The 20,882-nt window shown below is 35.3% G+C and overlaps 1 protein-coding gene across 7 annotated transcripts in view; it reads right to left on the reverse strand.

The window, feature by feature from the left end:
• Window positions 1-20,882, reverse strand: part of COL11A1 (collagen type XI alpha 1 chain) — a 235,611-nt gene that overhangs the window by 64,477 nt on the left and 150,252 nt on the right. For 5 of the 7 annotated variants that reach the window (XR_005822190.1, XR_005822183.1, XR_005822184.1 and 2 more), the window contains one exon: window positions 20,741-20,809. The gene's annotated coding sequence lies outside the window, so the exon portion shown is untranslated. Of the gene's footprint in view, window positions 1-15,139; window positions 15,430-19,746; window positions 20,279-20,740; window positions 20,810-20,882 lie in introns of those variants that run through there. The other 2 variants (XR_005822188.1, XR_005822187.1) reach the window with 2 other exon arrangements.

Raw genomic sequence — 20,882 nt, forward strand, 5'->3', positions numbered from 1 at the left:
AAATGAACGGGGGAACAAGGATATAAGCTCCTTTTTCTCCAAGGTGAGGTCTTTGAAATCCCACTAGCCATTTCTAATAAACAGCAAAAAGAAGTAATAGCAGATTTTGTCAGGCTTAGCATGCAAAACACTCTTACATTTGCTTGCTGCAGCTAAAAAACAGGCTAGTGAATTCAAACCAATGAAGTAATGAAAGGATAGTTGCTAAAGGAAGAAATACATGAGAAGTATAACAGACTGCCAAATTGAAGACAAATGCATTTGAAGGCTGAAAGAATAGAGAATAATTTCTAATTTTAAATTAGAAATGCAAATATTCATTTATGTTTAAACTAAATATTAACATTTCCAGTTACTTAGATAAATAGCACAATTCATCCAGCTATTTAACAGCATCCTAGGGTGAATTGGTGATGAGTGAAGAGTGAGAGGTTCAGCTCAGCTTGCCTACAGTTTTAGAGCTTCTTCAATAAGGTTTACACAGCCAGTCTGAAACTGAGAATCAGACTCTAACAGGAAAATGAAGACATCAAAATCATTAGGCTCAACATGTAGTCTACAAATCACTAATTGTCAGAAAAGATAGCTCTAAATCCATAAGGACATTAATCATTCTATAACATGAACAGAAATCTTGTTCAAATGAAGATGTAGAAGAATACTTTCTATGGCAAGAGATGGATTCAGTGGGAAGCCACAGCCCTGGAAGTGGAGGAATACAGTACTTGAAGTGAAAGAGCAATGTCTTGAAAGAAATGTTGAGGGCTGATTCAGAGGCATATTTTTGCCAAATAAAACAATTTCCAATCCTGTTCTTTGGATGCTGTCAACTCTATTATTGATTTGTAAGGAAAGAAGATGAAACTGAATAAAGAGTTTTGTTTGATAAAATCTCTCTGAGGAGTATTAAAGTACAATCAAAGTGGTTTTGCTCTAGGCCTACCTCAGATTTTAGTTGTTATATATGGCAAATAGACAGAAGGAATAAAACAGCAGTTTTTCAGGAGAAATGTCTGTTTTAATAGACCTTGTATACTTAGCTGTATTTTTACTGTTTTGAACTTAGAAAGGACAGAATTTTGTGGGTATTTCTAAAGTTTTAATTTCAATGAATTATTATTATTTTGGTGAAGGTTTTTTCTTTTTTTTGCTGGTAAGAACCAGTTACATTAATTGGATCATAAACTCATTTCTTGGAAGGGGGGCGGGGGTGATTTATCAGACTATGGTCTTGGTAGCAAAAAATTGAACAGTTAAAAAAAATCCATAGTAGCCAGGTAATATATAATACTAAACCAAATGAACAAATTACTCATTTTGTAATAGTCACTGTTATCTTGCTCTGGTATATTATTAATCTAAAAGCTGGTTTATACACTGAAGTAATTAGAATAGTTCAGTAAGAGGTAAAGCAGAATAAAATTCATAACAGTAGCACTAGTTGCAAATTGCCTATCTAAACCTTAATAAAATAAATCATGGTAACTGAGTATTTTCTTAATTAACTTTACCCCCTTTTCCCAAACTCTGAAAGAAGTGGGAAAATGCTGACTGAAAGCCTAGCAAAGTACCATGTGAAATTAAGCAAAAGGTGAGAAAAGAAACTGAGAAATAGTGAATCGGTCTTATAATATGTTCCACAAACCATGATCCTGGGACAGTAAGTGTCTGGGTTTCAGGCCTAATTTTCAATTTCTGTGGAGGACATGGGAACTCAACATATGGCTTTTCTTTCTCAAAGGCCCATGAAACTTGTAAAATTGGGAGGTAAAATTAATCATTTTGAAGGACAATGATAAATTAGAGACTGTTCATCTTTTTGCTAGCTGTGGCTGACAAGCAGTGGTGAGAGGTAGAAAAGATCTCTTTGTACAGTCAGTCTCGCTTCTGCCTTCCTGGATGCGCAAATTCTTTAGATGCCTTAACACTAGGAATACAAGTATGGGCTTTTTTGTAGGAGCTGGTAGATACAACTAGATATAAAGAGCAGGGGGGTGGTAGATACAGATCAAATTTTTTTTAGGGAATTGTAGTCAGCTACACAAAGTGAAAATTCTGCAAAATGTTGGTGATACCTGTGTAAAAATGTTCACTTCTACACTTCTTTTATGTTCCAACCACAAGGCTGATTTGAGGGAACATGGCAATGTGCTCTGTGTATCCTCTCTTCTGTTGACTTTCTCTAGCTAAGATGCTAAGTGCCTTTGAGCCTTCCATTGTTCTCTTATGAGTTCTCACTTTGATGGCAGTTACTTAAAATCAGGCCAAGCTAGACAAGGATGCAGGTTTTTTTTTTGTTGTTTGTTTGTTTGTTTTCTTTTGTGGAAATCTTGGTGCCAGCTCCATTATTATCAAGAAATTATGGAATTTTGGTTACTGTTGTCCAAAATGCCTTTCAGTCTCTCTCTTCTGTCCTTTGACTATTGTATTTGTATCAAACTGTAACTTCTCCCATCCTTAATAAAGGGTGATTGGTAGAAGTAATATGTGGTTGATTTTTTTTAATGATTTGAGTGCCACCTAGATTAATTACAATATGAAGGAATATTCTGGATCAGATGTTTTCTTTTGAAAGATGGCACTTAATTGCTTCCTTTTCCTTGGAAAGATATTGTTCTCTTTGTGAAAGAAACTTATGCCTAAGGATGCTTCAGTGTATATTTCCTTATAATTTGTATCTCAAAGGCAGATAGGGTATCAGAAAAGTTGTTTCATGGGAAAAATAATGCATAAAATGAGGGAAGGTGCAGCGTCATAATGAAGCAATTATTTTTTAAATACAATGTCTGTAAATGGGGAAAAGTGATATTGCAATGGTGGAGATGCTGAGCCCATTTTATCTATTTACTGGAAAGAACTGAATAAAAGTACAGTGAGCAAAATATTCATGTTTGCAAACTGGGTAACAGAACAAATAATGAGAAAAATCCTATCATATCTAGAGGGATTGAGATAATTTATCTTCTCTCTTTCCTTTATGCCAATAAATTATTCTGCTGTGTGTCCCAAGTACTCAAGGTGAAGTTTGGCGAAGTTTCAAAAATTGATTTCTCTGTACTTCATCATGCTTTCAGATCTCTTTAATGACAACTTCTTAGATCAAAGTCAATTGGACTCTTCTGACTGTCTAAAATAAGATGGTAGCTGAAGTGTTTTACAGAAACATAACCAATACTTTCAGTGAGTCTGTCACTAGTTTGTCCTACTTTTTTACAAATTAAGATTTCTACTTATAAGAATGACCACATTATTATCATTTCTGAAGTATGTTCTATATATGCAAGGAATCAGCTAGTATATGAAAACCTGTTATCATCAGAAAAAAAAATAAAAATTATCTGTCATTTTTGCTGATTTCCTTTTTTAACACTAGGTATCTACCCTATGTATCAGTATAATTTTCTGATTTTTCAAGAGGGTGAAAAGTTTTTAATCTCTGAAGGTGGTATTACATTCCAGGGTTGGGAAGAAAAAAGAAAAAAGAAAAAAAAATCCTTCAAAAATTGCCCTTTGAAAAACAGCTGCATCACAACAACTGAAAAAAACAAACAAACAAACAAAAAACCTTCCATAAGGATGCTCACACTCTCAAATATTATTTCACATTACATTGGCTGTGCTAGAAACCTTTTCCTTATCAAAGGCATTTCCATGTTTTCACTTTCTCATACATACCAGATAAAGATTTAATTACATTGTGATTTATGCTTTTTAGGAGAGTCTTTATTTAGGGGGGAAAAATAAAACCTCAGGCTATCATTGTTGCCAAAACCAGTGCCAGTTCATATTCAGAGAAGTGCTGTCACCTAACAGTCACTGAGTGCTTCTAGTCAGACTTACGTGCCAAAATGTACCTACCTGGCCTGAGATTTTGGGATCCAGGAATCTATTTCAATATTTGTAAACCTATTCAAAATTCTCACTGATTGGTTACAAGTAGGTGAAATTCTGTGTTTCACACCTGCATGTTATTAGAGCTTTCTCCACTGACAAGGCAAGGGAAATTAGGCAGGCTTATGGGCTAACATACTTCAAATGCAATGCAGTTCAAAACAGATCTATGTGAGATGTAGGAGTTTTAAAGTATCGATGGCAGTCTGGACTTTGCATCCTTATTATTTGGCAATATCTGTTCTATTATGTTGCTAGAGTCAGCCATTTCTGGCTTACTACATGAAAGCTGGCAGCTTTTAATGAGTGCTCCAATCAGAATGGCAGCTGCTACTCAGCAATTGAGGCTCCAGTATTGTCCAGCTGGGTATGTTACACATTTTTATGCTTTTCTGTGTAGTATGTTTGCTTGAATGAATTTCCCTTGCTGCATTGCCCTGCCAGAACCCATTCTCATGACAAAAATTCTAGTACCTGGCATTACAGTTTCTCAGGAAACATAAGTCTTAAAGCAAAATCTGAATATTTGATCATGGAAATACAAGACAGATAATCTGCATAAGAGGGAATAAAGTGGTTAAAAGGAAAGGTAAATTCCATTTCTGTGTGATCTTTATATAACTTTCCAAAACCAGCAACATGGTGAGAAGAAAATTGCTGAGCTGCTTGCTGAGTGGTAATTACAATTCTAGATTTTTCATCACTTTTGGAAAAAGCCAAAATTATTTGCTAATCACTAGTACAGGAATAGTGTCTGAAGGGCATCAACATCAACAGACAATGCTGTCTCTTCAGGTACACAGTGAAAGTAAGATGGGGCATTCCAGGTACCTGTGCATTCTAGGGTTCACAGTCAAACTTCAGTTATTTAATTATCTTAAACTATGAAATGTTCAGCTGGGTTCCCTTCTTTTTATACTACATTTCTTGTAGGTATACTGGAGATCATATGAACTGAGTTAAGAAAAGAAAACAGGTGGTTTTTACCTGTCTTCTAGTGTAAGACTGAAAGCTTATTCCCTAGGAAATGTTGAGGTAATAACTCATCATGTTTTACTAGTGCACTACTAAACAGCTGATATGTTTCTAAACAGAGGTGGCTGCAGTGGTGAAGTGAAATCAATTGCTTTGGCGAAATGATCCCCAAAGTTTGATAATTAATGTTATTGTAGCTTTGCATGATCTTTGCTTTTCTTTGGGACAAAATGCTATACAGAGTTAAAAGGTTGGTATTATCTATTAACAAGGCACTTTTTTTTTAGCACTGAAATTGTTCCAAAGCAAAGCAGAAGTTAAGAGAGACAGTGAAATGCAGATGAATGAAGACTTTCTCCCCCTGTCTCTTTTGTCATGGCTCCCTTTTCTGTTTCTCCTTTTCCTTTGGCAATAACACTTTATTTTGTTGGTCTGGGAATTTGTAAAGGAAAAAGGGAAACAGAATGCAGACTGGAGAAGTAATTAACTACATAAAAATGAACCAAACCTATCATCTCTATCATTGCTTCTGTTTTAGACGATATTTATTTTAGATAGAGACAGCATGATATGGAGAAAAAAGAACAAATATTAGCATAGTAAAATCAGTTCTAGGGGAGGATTGATAAAATCTCTATATCCACCTCCACACCTCACCTCTGAGACAGGATTAATTTAAACATTACAGCTTAGCAGTGCTAGTTGCTTGAGGACAACAATCACAGATGTCTCCAGGGCTAAATATAGTAGTAGAACTAGTTATTTTCATTTATTTACTGAAATCATAATAAAACTATGTTTTTATTAACTTCATTTTTTTATTTTTTATTTTTTATTTTTTCTACAGGGGAGCTCACATAAGTTTCTCTAACGAGTTCTTATATACAGATGCTTTAGAATTCTTTGAAGGAACATAACATAACAAAGCATATCTATTGTTGACATTGTTTCCTTTGGTTTGCTTACAGACATGAGACAGATAGCAGCATAAAAGCTAGCACATCTTTAATAATTAACTTGGCTGCCTAATTAGGAAATCTCTCTCACAAGACTACTACTAATACTTTGTATTGTAGTATTTTAGTGACTAGAAATCACCCATTAGATTATATAGTTATACAAATTTTGTAATCTACCCAAAGGGCAGCCGGGTACCAGAGCAGTAATAATGCATAGTTGTACACACAAAACCCTTGAATTAATTCAATGCATAGCATTTCAGCTCAATATATCCTAATGCAGATTTGAATTTTCAGGGAAATAAAACTTGATTTTCAAAATAATGCCTGGCTGCTTGACATGTCAATACATTTAAATTTTTTTTCTAAAGTATTCATATTTAGAGTTTCATATTTATATTTATATTCATATTTAGTGTATTTTAATTAACATTGCGTCTGTATTCACTGCAGCTTTATTTTTCTCCAGGGTTTGCTTAGCTTGAAGAAGCAATTGTTATTAAAAACAAAAACAGCAACAACAAAAAACAAACCACAAACACAAAAACAGCAAGGTGTTCTGACAAACCCATCTGCAAGAAGTCCTAAGCTGTAGGAGAAAGAACAATTAGAAAAGCTCGGATGCACAGCTTGCATTGTTTCTTGGCTTAGGTGCATGAAGGACTTTGCACATTTATGTAAAAAACACAGCATCATTACTGAACAGCTGTGAGACAATCACTAGAGACTCAAATGTCAGCAAGAAATATCCTCCAAGCTTACAAACATCCTTAGATTTTGTTCTCAGAAGAGAACAGTCATTCTGGGTACTTTTCTAACTGTGCATCTGAAATAAGGAGCCTAGTATTCCAAATAAAGAGTAGAAATGTACCTTTCCTCCTCTTTTTGGAAAAAAAAAAAAAAAAAAAAAAGTATTTCATAGTGTTCCTATCTCACAAATCCATGTTTTTGAATATAAGAGAAATTTCCAAATCAGATGGCAAATTCAAGGTTAGAATGGGAGGATTAGAATGATAATGCCAGACTGAGCATTGAGCTTTATTTTAGCTTTTGAAAATATAATCAGTAAATAAATTTAAGACCAAATGTACTAAGTAGATCTGGAGAATTCATTGTTGAGAATATTCTGAGGTGGTGATATTTTGTAATTGCTTCTAAGGCATGTAATTAACTGTGCCAGTTACAAAATGGTACATTAATCAGTCCCCAGATACGAGGTCTGTGCCACCAGCCAGCAAAGCTACCATATGTTGATGAGGTGGGCAGCCAAGCAGTAACTGGAAGACATAAATTAAAAATATGTGGATAAGAAGGAGATATGTGTATAAGAAGGAGAAAGGATTTAAAGGCAACATGGAAGAAATAAGCACAGAAATAACATGAGATATTAGTATTGCTTATGGGTACGTGTTTGTGCACATAGGGAATTGATATGGTCATTGAATTCTGAGTCTGGTTAATACAGATCCTGTTTTCTTGTTTTATAGTGAAATTGCCACAATTCAAGTATTCTTTTTGAGATTCCAGTCAACGAACATGCGAAAATCCCAATGCAAGAAAAGGATTATTGCTACATATGTGGTGCCTTTGATATTAGCCAGTTAGACAAGCAGAACCATAAATCTCCAGATTTTAGAAATATGAACTATTGCATCCTGAGCCAATTCTTCTTCCCACACCAAAACTGAGTCCCTTGCTGTAGCTGAAGCTGCAGTGGACTCATGATGTATTTATTCATTAAAGAGGTAGAACATTCTTATAAGCTGGTTGCACATGTGCCTATAAGGGAAGAAAGCTGAATTTCATGCAAGGGTTCTCTCTAGCAAGTCTGCATTAAGGTATGCTCTCAGGTTGACAGAGTTAAGTATCAGTTTCTTGGCCGCTGGGAGTACAACATTGACACAACTATTAGAGAAGAATTTAATATCTATTAAAATTTTTTTACTGCAGAACAGGCAGGCCATCCAGTTACAAACCCTGTCATCTTAAAAAGTTGAATAGAATGTCTTAATATAAAGAGTGCTGTAATGGCAGAAGTAAAAGAAAAGTTCTTGTTATAATTTAAAGGCTTGAAGTTGAAATTCTAGGCAGGAAAATCCCCCAAAGGATAATATCCTTAAAAGAATTGTATTACATCAAATTACCACACAGATTATAAAATTACATGATTATTTTTGAAAAGGAAATTACAGTTGATGCGGGGAGCCTTTTTGAAATATTCAATCTTTGCAGAGTTTTGCTGTGATAAAGTAAATGTATCCCACTTCTTTTAAGGTGACTTGTAAGGAAAAAAAGGTATGGGTCTCTTTTTTCCATTAAGTATGTATAATTCAATAGAAATACTGAAATTGTAAAGAAGGTTGAGGCTTGCGTATGTTTCCTTACTTGAATCCCCTCTCTCTCTTTTTTTTTTTTTTCCATTTTTGTTTGTTTTGTTTTATCCTATATTTTGGGGGCTGTACATTATTTAAACTTTTTTTACTAACACCCTATAATCTCTTTGGTTGGGTGATTCTTGCATAATTTCAGCATTGCAGCAGGAGGTCACTGAATCACAGATCTACTGTTTGCAAGGAACCTCTGGGAATCAAGTCCAGGCCCCCCCTTGAGGTGGGATGGTGGGACTAGTACTAGAGCTTGGTCAGGTTAGCCGTGGCTTTGTTGTGCTGAGAATACCTCCATGTGAGCAACCTGTCCCTGTGTGGCATTACCTGCCTAGAAAAAATTTCCAAGTAACTGTTCTTCAGCTTGTTTTTCTGTTATCAATTTCATGTTAAGCTTGAGCTTTTGAAGGGGAAAAATGCTTGCTCCTTAAATTTCAATTCTGTTGCTCTGCTACCAAAAAGCCAACAAAATCTTGTTTTGGTTTGGTTTTCTTTCAGTGAATCTCACACTATAATCAGGGAAGAAAACATAAGTTATTTCTAATAATTCTGTTATTTTATACAGACCTCAAACTTTTTTTTTTTTTTTTTTTTTTTTTTTTAGGGAATGAATAAAGTGGGGGTGGGGGGGTGGGGAGAGGAAAATGAACAGATTTTCAGGGGCCTTTAAACACTGAAAACAAGCTTTTATTTCCTTATATGCAAGAGACATTCTTGATCAAATCTTTTATGTTTTCATGTAATAGATGAGATAACTAAATAGTTGTTAAAAAAAATCCAAATTGGCATGAATATCTGTTTATCACTTTATATTTACAGTGAAATAGTTGAAAATAGTAATACAGAAATCCTATAATCTAGTACCAATTAGCTCTTTGGAATCTTTTTACATCTTCAAAGTGCAGTGTATTAACTAATCCTAACTACATCCCATGGGTACAGTGTTCTTATGGGAACTAATTACTGGTGGCCTAAGGACACCTGCTTGCAGTATGTGTTCTCTCCCCAAACGTACTTAAGTACTTCAACAAAGGACTGTATCTACCTGACTTATTTCATGACAATGAATGCAAGTGTATTAAGGCATCTGAATGACTTCAGAGACCCCCCCCCCCCCCTTACCTGTCTTCACAACAACCTAATCTCAATGATATTTATGGCTCTGTAGTACTCTGGGTTTAAATTAATTTCATTTGCTAGAATCCCCACCATCTGAACATGTAGTTTAAGATAATTTTGTTTTACAAATTCTCAATCATTTTATATCCATAAAGACAAATCAAGAGAAACTTCTAGTCAAGACTCTTTTTAACACATTAGAACAAAGATGGGCTTCACCAAGCAGTGGCAAATCACTCAGGTGCTTGTTTTGCAGCTCAGTTAAGAGTCTCTGGCCAGGAGTTTCTGTCACTGGTTTACAGCTTTCTTGAAGCTGAGACCCCCTGTAATCTGAGATCTCCTGTGAGTTTCCCCCACAGAGAACCTAATGGTCAATCTGTAACTAACATCAACTCTGAGCATTCAAGGAAACATCATAAACAGTTGATTTCTACATATGAAGCCTGTAAAGTCCAAATAACTGTTTACATGATTGACTGATGTTAAAAAAAAATCAGCTCCCCATCTAATAACAAATGTCACTTTATTATGAATACTGTAGTGTACCTTTGAGCAAAGAAGCTATTACTCATGCAAACAGCTTGTAAACTTGCAATTCTTTCAAAAAGCGAAGAGAATTTTGAGAACAGGTATATTGGAAACTAGTTGCATGTATTTATTTTCTGTTGTTATCTGAGAATTCCTATTTTTAATAACAAACAAATTCTATTTGGCTGTTGAAACAGAATGAGAAATACAGGCCTGGATAATACATTGATCTAGTTTGTCAGGCTGAGGGCTGATTTGAAGGTCAGTCATATGTGTTTTTTCATCTATAAAATTATTACTATTATTACTATAAAGTCTGTAATCTAATTTGGAAAGAAAAAGGGTGTTCAGATTTCTGGTAATAACTTAGTTTAAGGTTTTAAAATAAGTATGTGGTTTTGTTTGTTTGTTTGTTTGTTTTAAGTAATAGAAACAAAGTTTTATACATTAGTGTCCTTGCACCATTTTTGATCAAAGTCATCAGAGCCAGCTCCATTTTTGCCTTCAGTGTAAATGCTGACAGAATCAGAGCATGCTGTCCTACATGAGCTTGTCCCTGATTTGGAGAGATTACAAGGGTAGTGGGATAGAAATCTCACTGACTATGTCAGGTCGATGCTTTTATTCTCTCCCTGGAGAACGGAATAGGCCAAGATAGTCAAGGCATGTAGATCCAATACCAAAACTGGGATGAGTCATCAGTCAAATTAATTGGTCAAGGAATCTAAAATAGCATGTACGTATATAGAAGAAGCAGATTAATTTAGCAGTTAGCAGTGTAGCAGATTAGGTCTGATTTATGTATTTTCATCTTGGGTTCAAAACTGTAAATATAAATAGTTAACCTGGGAATATATTTCTTCAGAAGGGGGTGTGTGTGGGGGAAGCTCTACAAAACAGTGTCTGGATTTTTATTTTTTTTTTGGAGAGCTTTTTTTGGAGAAGCTGGATGTTTTGCTGGATAAAACCAGGTTTTCCTGGAAAATAGTTATAGGTTTTCACAGAAATAAATACAGGTATATCATCCACTGGACAATGTTGCTTACTCAGAAAAGCTCAGTTTGTGGTCGTTGTGGCTAGAACTAGTCTCTCTTGCTAGTTGGGTGCTAGTTGTAATTTGACCCAGATGGTGGATTGAGGTATTCTGAGTCTGGGTAACATCAACTGTTATTTCCAGTTCTGTGTCTGCAGTCATCTCCCTGTACAGATATGTGACTACTATTCCAATAAGAAATTAATAATTTCTAGGCTACTAGCTCCTTATGCATTTTCTTGCAGAGTTCACTTTGAGCATTGTATTAACTCCCCTGTGGCTAATGCAGAAGACAGTAAGGTATACAGAAAGGAAGGAGTGCATATAGGCATCCATCTTTAATGAAGATGTTTCTTGTCCTGTGGACGTTTTTAGTCTTAAATGTATTTCAGTGAAAAATGAAAATGACAAATGTTTCTAAAACATGCCTGCATCTGGTCTGATCTCAGCATGTCCTTCGATTCCTCAAGTCCATCTGCTGCTGCATGGTGACAAAGCACTTTTTAGCTATGCACAGACCGTATGAGTTCTGGTATACGTGAGCTGAGAAGCAAATCTGAGATACTGATAAAAGTTGGTTCTTTACTGAAGGGAGGAATATTTAGTCAAATTAGCATACTTCCTTAGGTGTGCATTTTTGAATTTATGAAGTTCAGTGCTGTAAAAGGCAAAACTATCTTCTTCCATTCATACCCTTAGGCCTCAGTAGTTACGTTATCTTCCATTATGAAAGGTTGGAAGCCAAGTATTCATAGTAAAAAAAGACTGTATTGCCAAAAGAAGCAATGGATATGTTCACCATGATCAGTATTGGGGACAAATTTAATATATGGACTTTATAATGCCAAAGGGAATTAGTTTAGTCTAGGATCCTGACTCCTCAATGACTGACACGAGCTGCTTCAGAGGATAAAAACAGCAGCTGGTACTTCTATGAGACAGTATCTTCAAGAAAATTTTTCCTCTTTGGTCACAGTGACTAGAGATTTTAAAGATGCTTCCAGTGGCCTTGTGTTTAGATGTTTTGTTGCATCTTTCCAAGAACTGAATGTCTTGAACATCTATGAGATATTCAAATGCAATTCAGATGTGGTCTCTAAAGAGGAAAAGTATCTACGTTTTGCAAATATGGTCAGCTCCTACAATAATCACTGAATATCAGTGCCAGCATTAACGAGAAAAACAGAAGGTGTCGAAATGATCTAGAAAGCTTTTAGGCCTACTAGTCTCTTTAGCAAATTAACAGTTTTAAAACAGAACCTTTTATGATGCTCATACAGTTAACACAGTATGTTATATGATGCTGGTCTTGTCAGTGAAAGATAAGGATTTCATTATAACAGAACCACTTTTACTGAAAATATCTGATATTTTCTGATTGCTTAATAACTCAGATGTCTTCTGATTTTCAATCCCGTAACAAGAATTACAAGTGAAATGACATGTTTCTCACGTGTTTTTTTTTTTTTTTTTTTCCTCTCTTGATTACTATGCAGCTGCTTCAGAAATTGTTTGTCTGCAATGGCACATTTGTTTTCCGTCTGAGTGTTCCCTTAAATTGCATTTCATCCCTCATTTATATTTCTCATCTACATGATAATGTTGCGCACACTGATGCATTTTCTCTTGTTATCATCCACATGACTCTTTCTGATTTCATTTGACACTATATTAAGATAGACCACAGTCTTGTTAACAGTAATAGGGACCAGAGATGGTTGAGTGCTGCTCTGAATGAAGACAAATGACCAGAGGGAAATGTAATGAATATCTACACTGCAAAGCAAAAGGTCTGTCTTAATGGCGTGAAATCAACTTGTGAGGATAAGATGTTTTCACTAACATATCGTTGAGATGGAATTGACTGATTCAGCCAATAGCTTGCTAAAGGTACTTGCTTATTGTAGAGAATATATTTAGGCATAACATTTGTCCCTTCAATACTTTGAAATAAATAAAAAAAAGCTACCAGAACATCCTATGAGAACAGATGTCACATAGAAAGTGGGCAGTTCAGAGAAATGTTTACAGTGAAACTGGCTGTGAAATCACAATAAGATTTTCTCTAGTCTAATCTTTATGTGTCGCATAACTTAAAACATCATTTGCTAGACAGCACAATATACTTTCCAGTTGCAACAAGCATTTATACAAACACTATATTACACAGAAAGAAAAAAAAGAATGATAATGATTTTATCATGGTTAATGGAGCTGTAGATTTCAGCATGATGGTTCAGCATTTCTGTACAGTTTTTTTTTTTTGTTTTGTTTTTAAAGTTACTAAGACAGATGATTTGGAAGGAATACTAGTAGCAAATAAATTTAATGCTTGAGAAATGGTTGGAAAAAATACTTTAAATCCAAGGCAGCATTAAAAAAAGGTGGGAGTTCTCAAATATTTATTTTGTACTTCTGCTAAAATACAAAAGCATCACTGACTTTATATTTCCAAAGATATTTTCCTTATTATATTATTACTTTGTTGTGTGTTTAGCAAGTGATATCACTATCTACATGGACAATTTCTTCCAGCATTTTTACTCAGAAGACTTGATAGAGGTGTAGCATTAATGTATCAAGGATTTTTATTCTGTGCCCCAAGAACTTTCTTGAGAAAGTTGGGACACACATTTTCCAAGAATTCCATGGCAACACAGGATATCATTGCTGTGACTCATTTTTGACAGTGACTTGTATGTGCTGGCCAAGGATTGATTCAACTAAGGAGCAGACTTAAAAAAAAAATAATAATAATAAAAAAGATTTTGTTTTGTTTTATTTTGTTTTGTTTTGTTTTGTTTTGACAGAAAGAAGATATACTGAAAATCTCTTTGTATATCTTTCAGGACGGGCAAATCACTTGAGGCAACAAAGTCTAGTAGGACAACTTCCTATGGCACACACACATTGACTGTACTTGCTATTAGATTAAATGGATTCTTGTATCATGTATAAATGCAAATACCCGAAATTTTAAGACCCCACTACGGGAACTTCCTGTCGGTTTGAAAGTGAACAGGGAACATTATTCAGATGCTGAGAATGTCAGTAATTTAAAACAAATGGTGTTAAAGGTGAAACATCTGCTCATGTTCAGCTCAGTCACAAACATTACCTCTTAGGATTGCTATGGTAGTGAAGCACGATGAAGTGTATACACACTGCTAGAATTCAGGTTATCTGTGATTAGTGGTTATAAGACCCTATTGGTCCAAAGCAGCTTGTGTGTGCTATGTTATATGCAAAGATACAACACACTAAAAAGAGAGAAGTGCAGTAAGGGATTGATAGTACTGAACAAGGAACTCTTGCTTGATCTCAAAATAAAGACATCATTGTATAAAAAGTGGAAGCACTCTTGAGAAGGAGCAGAGAGGAATGGCATAAATATGTGCAACAGACCCAGGAAATATGAAGTCACAAGGTTAATTGGATTTGGAACTTAAGGACAATGACAATTTCTTAATAACTCCATTAAAAAGGAAAGAGGAAAAAAAGAAAATATAAATCTGATGCTGAACAGAGAATGGGAGGAGTAGCAGACAACAGGGAGTAGACTCATGCGTTTTTATGTCATTCTACATAAAAGTGAATTATGAAGTTCAGTTTTTCATTTTATTTAACAGGAGAAAAGCAGACCAGAAGCAGAAAAGAACCTTTTGTTGTTGTTGCTGTTGATACATTAGACAGTGGGGTGGGTTTGGTGTGAAGGCTGTAAAACAGAACTCAACAATAAGTGCAGAAGTCCTACTCGTGGAAGAAGACATTCAATGTGCAATACAGATAGTCTCATTGTCTGTGCGTTAGCAAGGGAGAAAAGGATCAGCACTTAAAATGAGTCATAAACTCAATATTGGCTTGGAATGTGAGGCTGTTTCAAGAAAGAGGTTGTCATATATAAATCCTAGGATGTAATTATTCTCTGCTATTACAGGTGAGATTTCAGATGTCTAATTCTCTAATTCTAGTACCGCATTTTATTTTATTTATTTTTATTTTTTTTCAAAAAGAGGTGTGGATTAACTGAAGAGAATCCAGAAGAAAACAGTGAGAAACATAACAAGATCAGGAACACTTCCTATAAGGAAATCACTTAAGCATTGGTAGATATTCAAACCTCAGAAGAAACTGAAGTAATAGACACAAATGTTTTTAAGTATGGTGCAAGCAAAGCTTTAAAAATACCTACTTGGAAAATGAAACTATTATGTTAGTTTCCATTGCAAAAATAAATAAATAAATAAATACAGGTCTCAATCCTAGTAGAAATCACCTAAATCTGACATGTTGACAGAACAACAACCACATATACAGCCAGTACTGAGTGAACTCTGTGCTCAGACTGTGAATAACAAATGAGCATGACAAGCTCAGGGGCAACAAGGACTTCACAGCAATTGTCACTGTGCTGCACAACGTGGACAACAAACTTCATGGAGACAGTTGGAAATGAGCTCATGTTCCCACCCCAACAAGTTTTTCACTGCTGTAGCACACGCTGTGTCTGCACTTGGGTTGGCAGCGTGTCAGCTCCTGCCTTAGGATGAGAAGAAAAATCACTGATTAAATGTAGAGATGCCAGCAAGCAGGCAATTCTCTGTCCATTCTGTCAGCAAACATCTGCAATTTAATGACATAAATTCCTACCCTGCAAATTGCTGTTAAGAAGGTATTTAGAGAACCTCTGCTTTCCCTCTCAACTGTATTCCCATTAACACCCTTTGCTCACGCCCAAATGTGTCACTTTTGCAATCAGGCACGACAGATTAAATGTGTTGAAAGAGGGAGAAAAGAAGGGCCCCTGCATGCCAAAATGGATCTGCAAAGGGAGAGGGAAGTCTCTGTAAAAATAGCATTGCTATGCCCCAAAATTCAGTCCCCCCTGCCTCTTCAGACCTGAGAGTTTGGACTTGGCCTATCTTTATTTCTGACACTCTCTGTAGTTAATTTCTTCAGGTTCCCCGCTCCCATTCCCTCCTCACCCCCCCGATTTTGAGGTATCACATATGCTCTTTTCCAAGCTCTCCATAAAAATGAGAAACATAAGCTTGTATAGATGAATTTTCCTTAAAAAGACTAACAGAACTTGCTATTTTATTTTTATTTTTATTTATTTTTTCTTTAAAATCAATCAGAAGATCTGAAAATCAGAAGATCTAGTCGGAAGATCAGAAGTTCTGGAAACCTTCACAAGTTTGCCTGACAGATGATAACTCAAAATAATTTATTGTAACAACAATTTTTGATGATTATCATAGAATGGTTTGGGTTGGAAGGGACCTTAAAGATCATCTAATTCCAACCCTCTATGTTCAACATTTCTATAGAGTTGTGTTCTAATTTTTACTGACCCTGATTTACATAAGTCTAGTGGGAAAATGTCAGCCACTAATGAGGAAATTTTCATATGAAATATTTGTTGCTTTTAATTGGGAGTAATAAATGGTTATATTTCAGTTCATGGCTAACACCTCCTATACTGCAACTCCTTGATAAATTGATGCAAAAGAAAATCAATAGTAGCAAGATAGGAAGTATAATTTAAAGAATGGTGTTTATAAATGTCTTAATAAACGGAAGATTGCCAGTTACATTCAGATTGTTTCTCTCATTGATGTAGATTTGAGAGTGGGAAATCCCATTTATACAACTCCTGTGTTTTGTGTCATGGTGAAAATAAGGGTGAACTTTGTAAAAATATCAAATAAATTTTGATATTTTTGTTGTGTTTATGCATCAGATGCTACTGTGAATTCATTTTAAAAATGATCCATGTAACATATTACATTCAGAGTCCTATTCATAAAGTAACTGCCACACTATTTCAAATTTTGCTAAATATTCCCCTGTTCCTGCTAATGATTCTGAGCAAGCAGGCTGCTTTACCCAGAGAATAAATATCAGAGACCTTAACTACCCAATGCCGTTCTGCTGTTTATCATTTGGAATGATTTTTATTTTCGCCCCTGGGACCACAGTCTTTGAAAATTTATTCTCCTTAGTCTACTTTCAAATCTCTAAATAAAACAGGTGATGTAAGGAGCAGCCTGCTGATTCTCCTTGGTGCATAGTATTCCTTTGTTTGCTGAACACATCTGAAATGCTGAACTGCTATTTGGGAATGTACACTTTTAGCAGACTTTCTTCTCCAAAACCTTAGGCCAGTAATGAGCAAGTAGTGGAGTAAATAAGTAGGTACTTGACTAGCCAGTAAGTGCAGCTACTGGTCTTTATGCTAGGGATGATTACACTGTTTCCAGCAAGTGTCGATTTTGAAAGTTATTGAGGGGGATTTGGACTTCCAGGCCACTGCAAAATGATCACTGAACAGTCATTTGCTGGAGATGGTCACTGTTATTATGGCCCTAACCCCACACCCTTTGAAAGAACTGAAGGATTGGTATTGATTTTTCAGTAGAATTTGCAAAGGGCCTGTGCACCTGACAGCAACTGGACCATATCATTAGACTACCCAAGGGACTTTTCATCAAATATATTTCTGAAGGTAATGCTAGTAGGAGAACTCTTAACCTCTGAATCAGAAGAAATACGTGTGAGGGGTTAGTATTTTAATGGAAAAAACTCCAAGAAACAGCTGCTAAAAGGCTGTTTGAAGTTATGGATCATAAACTAATCCTCTGATTTGTTAAGGCAGCACAGGAACAGTTTCCTAATTAATTGATCTGATTGTTCTCAAGGGTGCTGGATTCCTTGTATTCACAAGAATCTCTGAATAGCAAAAACCTAATTCCTGGCTCTAAAACAGAGTGGACCCTCAACAAAAAGAAAAGCTCCTTGACCACACTTGTGGCACCTGTGGCAGCTGATGACACAGCATGCCAAGTTGATAATCACAGACTGATTCACCCAATCTCCTCTGACATGTTCTTCCACTCCTGTATCTGCATTTTACATATTCCCAGCACAGCTCTGAAGCTCCCTTGCTCTAATGACACTGGGAACTCAGGGCCACAGCTGAAAGAGTTCCCTACCCCATATGCAGTGCTGGAGCTGGGGCTGTGTGTGTGACCCATACCCATCACGCAGTGGGAAAAACACTATTTGGCATTAGGCTTTCACTAACTGCATCTAAATGTGTTGCAGAACAACTTACTGGGAGGTGGTAAGAGGATTCTAGAATCAGGCTAGATTGAGCTAACAGATTTAGTTGAGATTACAGGAAGCATCACTTCTAGATACTTGAGCACTGATAGCACCTCAGCCAGAGTCTGTCACTATTTCATTAGCAAGAACAGATTTCTGCTTCCAAATTACAAATAAAATGTTAACAGTTAACATGGAAACAATGACATCTTTATATCTGAAAAACAAAAGTTAAAATTTATTCACTGCAAGGAGCTACAATTCAGCAAAGTTATTTTTTCTATATTTCTATTTTTAAATAAATAAGTACATTTGATTTTTAAAAAATCAAATACATACATCAGATTTGTCTTTGATCAAATTTAATCTTAGGTTCATGTGCAATCTACCTCAATTTACAATAAACAGAATCCAAACAAGAAAGAATGTTAGTGTAGTTTGTTTGTTTGTTTGAAAGAAAGTATGTATTCCCAGAATCAATAATCAGAATCAAGTAAAAACATTAGAAAACAGTTTTGAGTTTTAGAACTTTCCTTTCCTAATACAATCTGGTAGTTATCTTGACCACCTTCTAGCTATTAAGTTTACTCAAATGCTAGTCACCTATTGTAATTGCTACTGACAAAATGCTGATGAATAACTTCTACAAATTTGTGATATTTATTGGCAAGTGAAAAATATAACATGAAAAAGCCGACAAATTTTTATGAGTCTAGAAATGCATTTCTGAAGAAAAAGATCAAAGTTTTCCCAGAAGTTTGCCTTTAAGAAGTCAAAAAGCTTAAAGATAGATATTTACTTAAACCACAAAACTTTGCATGTGTTTTGCTTGTAAATAAAGGATAATATAGTGCAAAAGAAGTTTATTTAAACTATTCATACAAATATGTATGAATGCCAATTGGATTCAATTTATTCTGAGTTAATTTGAATTAACTTGATGGGTCTTTTGACACAAGCTGTACTGACTAATTGTTGCTTATTTGGGTAAGCTGTATCAGTGAGCATGGCAATCAAAAGCTCAGCCAGATGTTCATATTTTCTTTGATTGCCCACAGACTTAGGTTTGAAGAAAAGTCAATCAGCAAAATGAGTCTTCTTAGCATCTGTCAAGGTGTGGATCGCATTACTGTAATAACAGTTGAAATAAGCAGAATGTCTCTGATTCCCCTTTCACTTACCTTGGCATCAGCCTTCAGCAGTTCTCTGCAGTCTTGGTTTAATATTATCATAAAACATGGAAATGATGTGAAATTAGACCAAATTTCTTTATCTTTATAAGTAGCTGATATCAGTACAGTGAAGAGAGAATATACTTTTATTCTTGTATGTACTCCTATAAAAGTATCTTTTATATGTTTTATACTGGTATGTTTTTATGATGAGTTATTAACTATGTTTTCCAAACAACAACTAAAAACTTTTAATAAAAAAGCTTTTTTTTTCTTTTTTTTTTTTTTTTTTTTAAATGAAATGTATTACATCATTGTGAAGGAAATCTAAGCTTGCTGAAGTAGTTTCTTTGGATTTACTTTAAAACTTTTGGAGACATATATGCCAAGCTTTATATTTATAACACAAGCAATGTTTTCAATTCAATAGTGCTTTCATGAGAGCATACTAGATATTTTTTTTTATTGGTATTTTTTTCCTCCTTCTTGCATATTTTTTCAGATGTTCTGAAAGCATCTAACCGATGTAGAGTTTGCATTTATTTTTAGGAGGGATACAGCTCAAAACTATCTTAACTTTTTTCTTCTTTCATCCCTAGGTGCTTAAAATGTGTGCTTGCATTTCCTGGATAACTAGATTCTAGTTCATTAAGAGTAAGATTTTTTCCTGCAGTTCATGTAAGAACAGTTGTAATATGTAACAGGAATTCATGGTTTACAAATGCATTAATGTAAATTAAGCATGGTCTGGAGTCCTCCCCTGCTCTGTCATGTTTTAATTTACAATCCCTACCTGCCTTTCTGGCAGCCAGATACTTTAAGCAAGAACTATCATTTCGTGTCTCTCTCTAGGATAACCTCCACCTAAGACAATTCATAGCTAAGGGAAATGAGAGTCCAGGGCATACCATAGCCATTAATTTATTGCTTGTCTATGGGTAGAACTGGTGCAGGTCTCTTACTTTGTTGTATGTGTTACACAGAAATGTCCTAAAAGTGTGAATTCAGAAGAATCCTTGTCATGATCCTTAAAGTTGATGGATGGTGGACAGATGATTGCTTATTCTCAAACATTTCTCTTAAAAGCTGTGATGAAATGTCATTTGATTTCTGCAAGTGCAAAAGCAGACCTGTGAGCAATAACTGGACTGTGTGCTTTTTCTTCCGTTTGAGTAATGAATTCTGTACTTCTCTTTCACACTGTTTAATGGGTGTCATGTCAAAAAGATGAATTTAACGTGACAGGTCAAGATAATAGGGGAAAGATTCTGGAAGCATTATAAGGGGTTATGAGCTTCAGCAGCAATTAATTTTGGGGATGAGTTTACTGAAGGAAGCTCCCAGGCTCTACCACAAAACCCTGAATGTGGCTTAGTTTTCAATCAAAGCTTTCAGAGGAAGAGATTACATGAAACAGGAGCTACCACATTCACCACAAAACTGATTAATCTGATTCATGTCTCCACGGAGGACTTTTCAGTGGAAATGTCTTTATACTGTTTCAAAACAAATGACACAAGTTCCTGTTTAGTTTATGCAGAGTTGTTTAAATACTTGTTAGTATTTGCATACCTGCTGTCAGAGGTCACACGGATACGGAGGCTTTGCAGAACTGTGCAGCCTTTTCTACCACAGAAAGACCTAGGTAAAGGAAATAAATTACTCTTTTTTTCCACCTTTACTTTTAAAAAAGGCTTCTTGTGTTCATAGACAA

Source organism: Cygnus olor, chromosome 8 (genome assembly GCF_009769625.2).
Source record: "Cygnus olor isolate bCygOlo1 chromosome 8, bCygOlo1.pri.v2, whole genome shotgun sequence".
In the NCBI taxonomy this organism is placed as follows: domain Eukaryota; kingdom Metazoa; phylum Chordata; class Aves; order Anseriformes; family Anatidae; genus Cygnus; species Cygnus olor.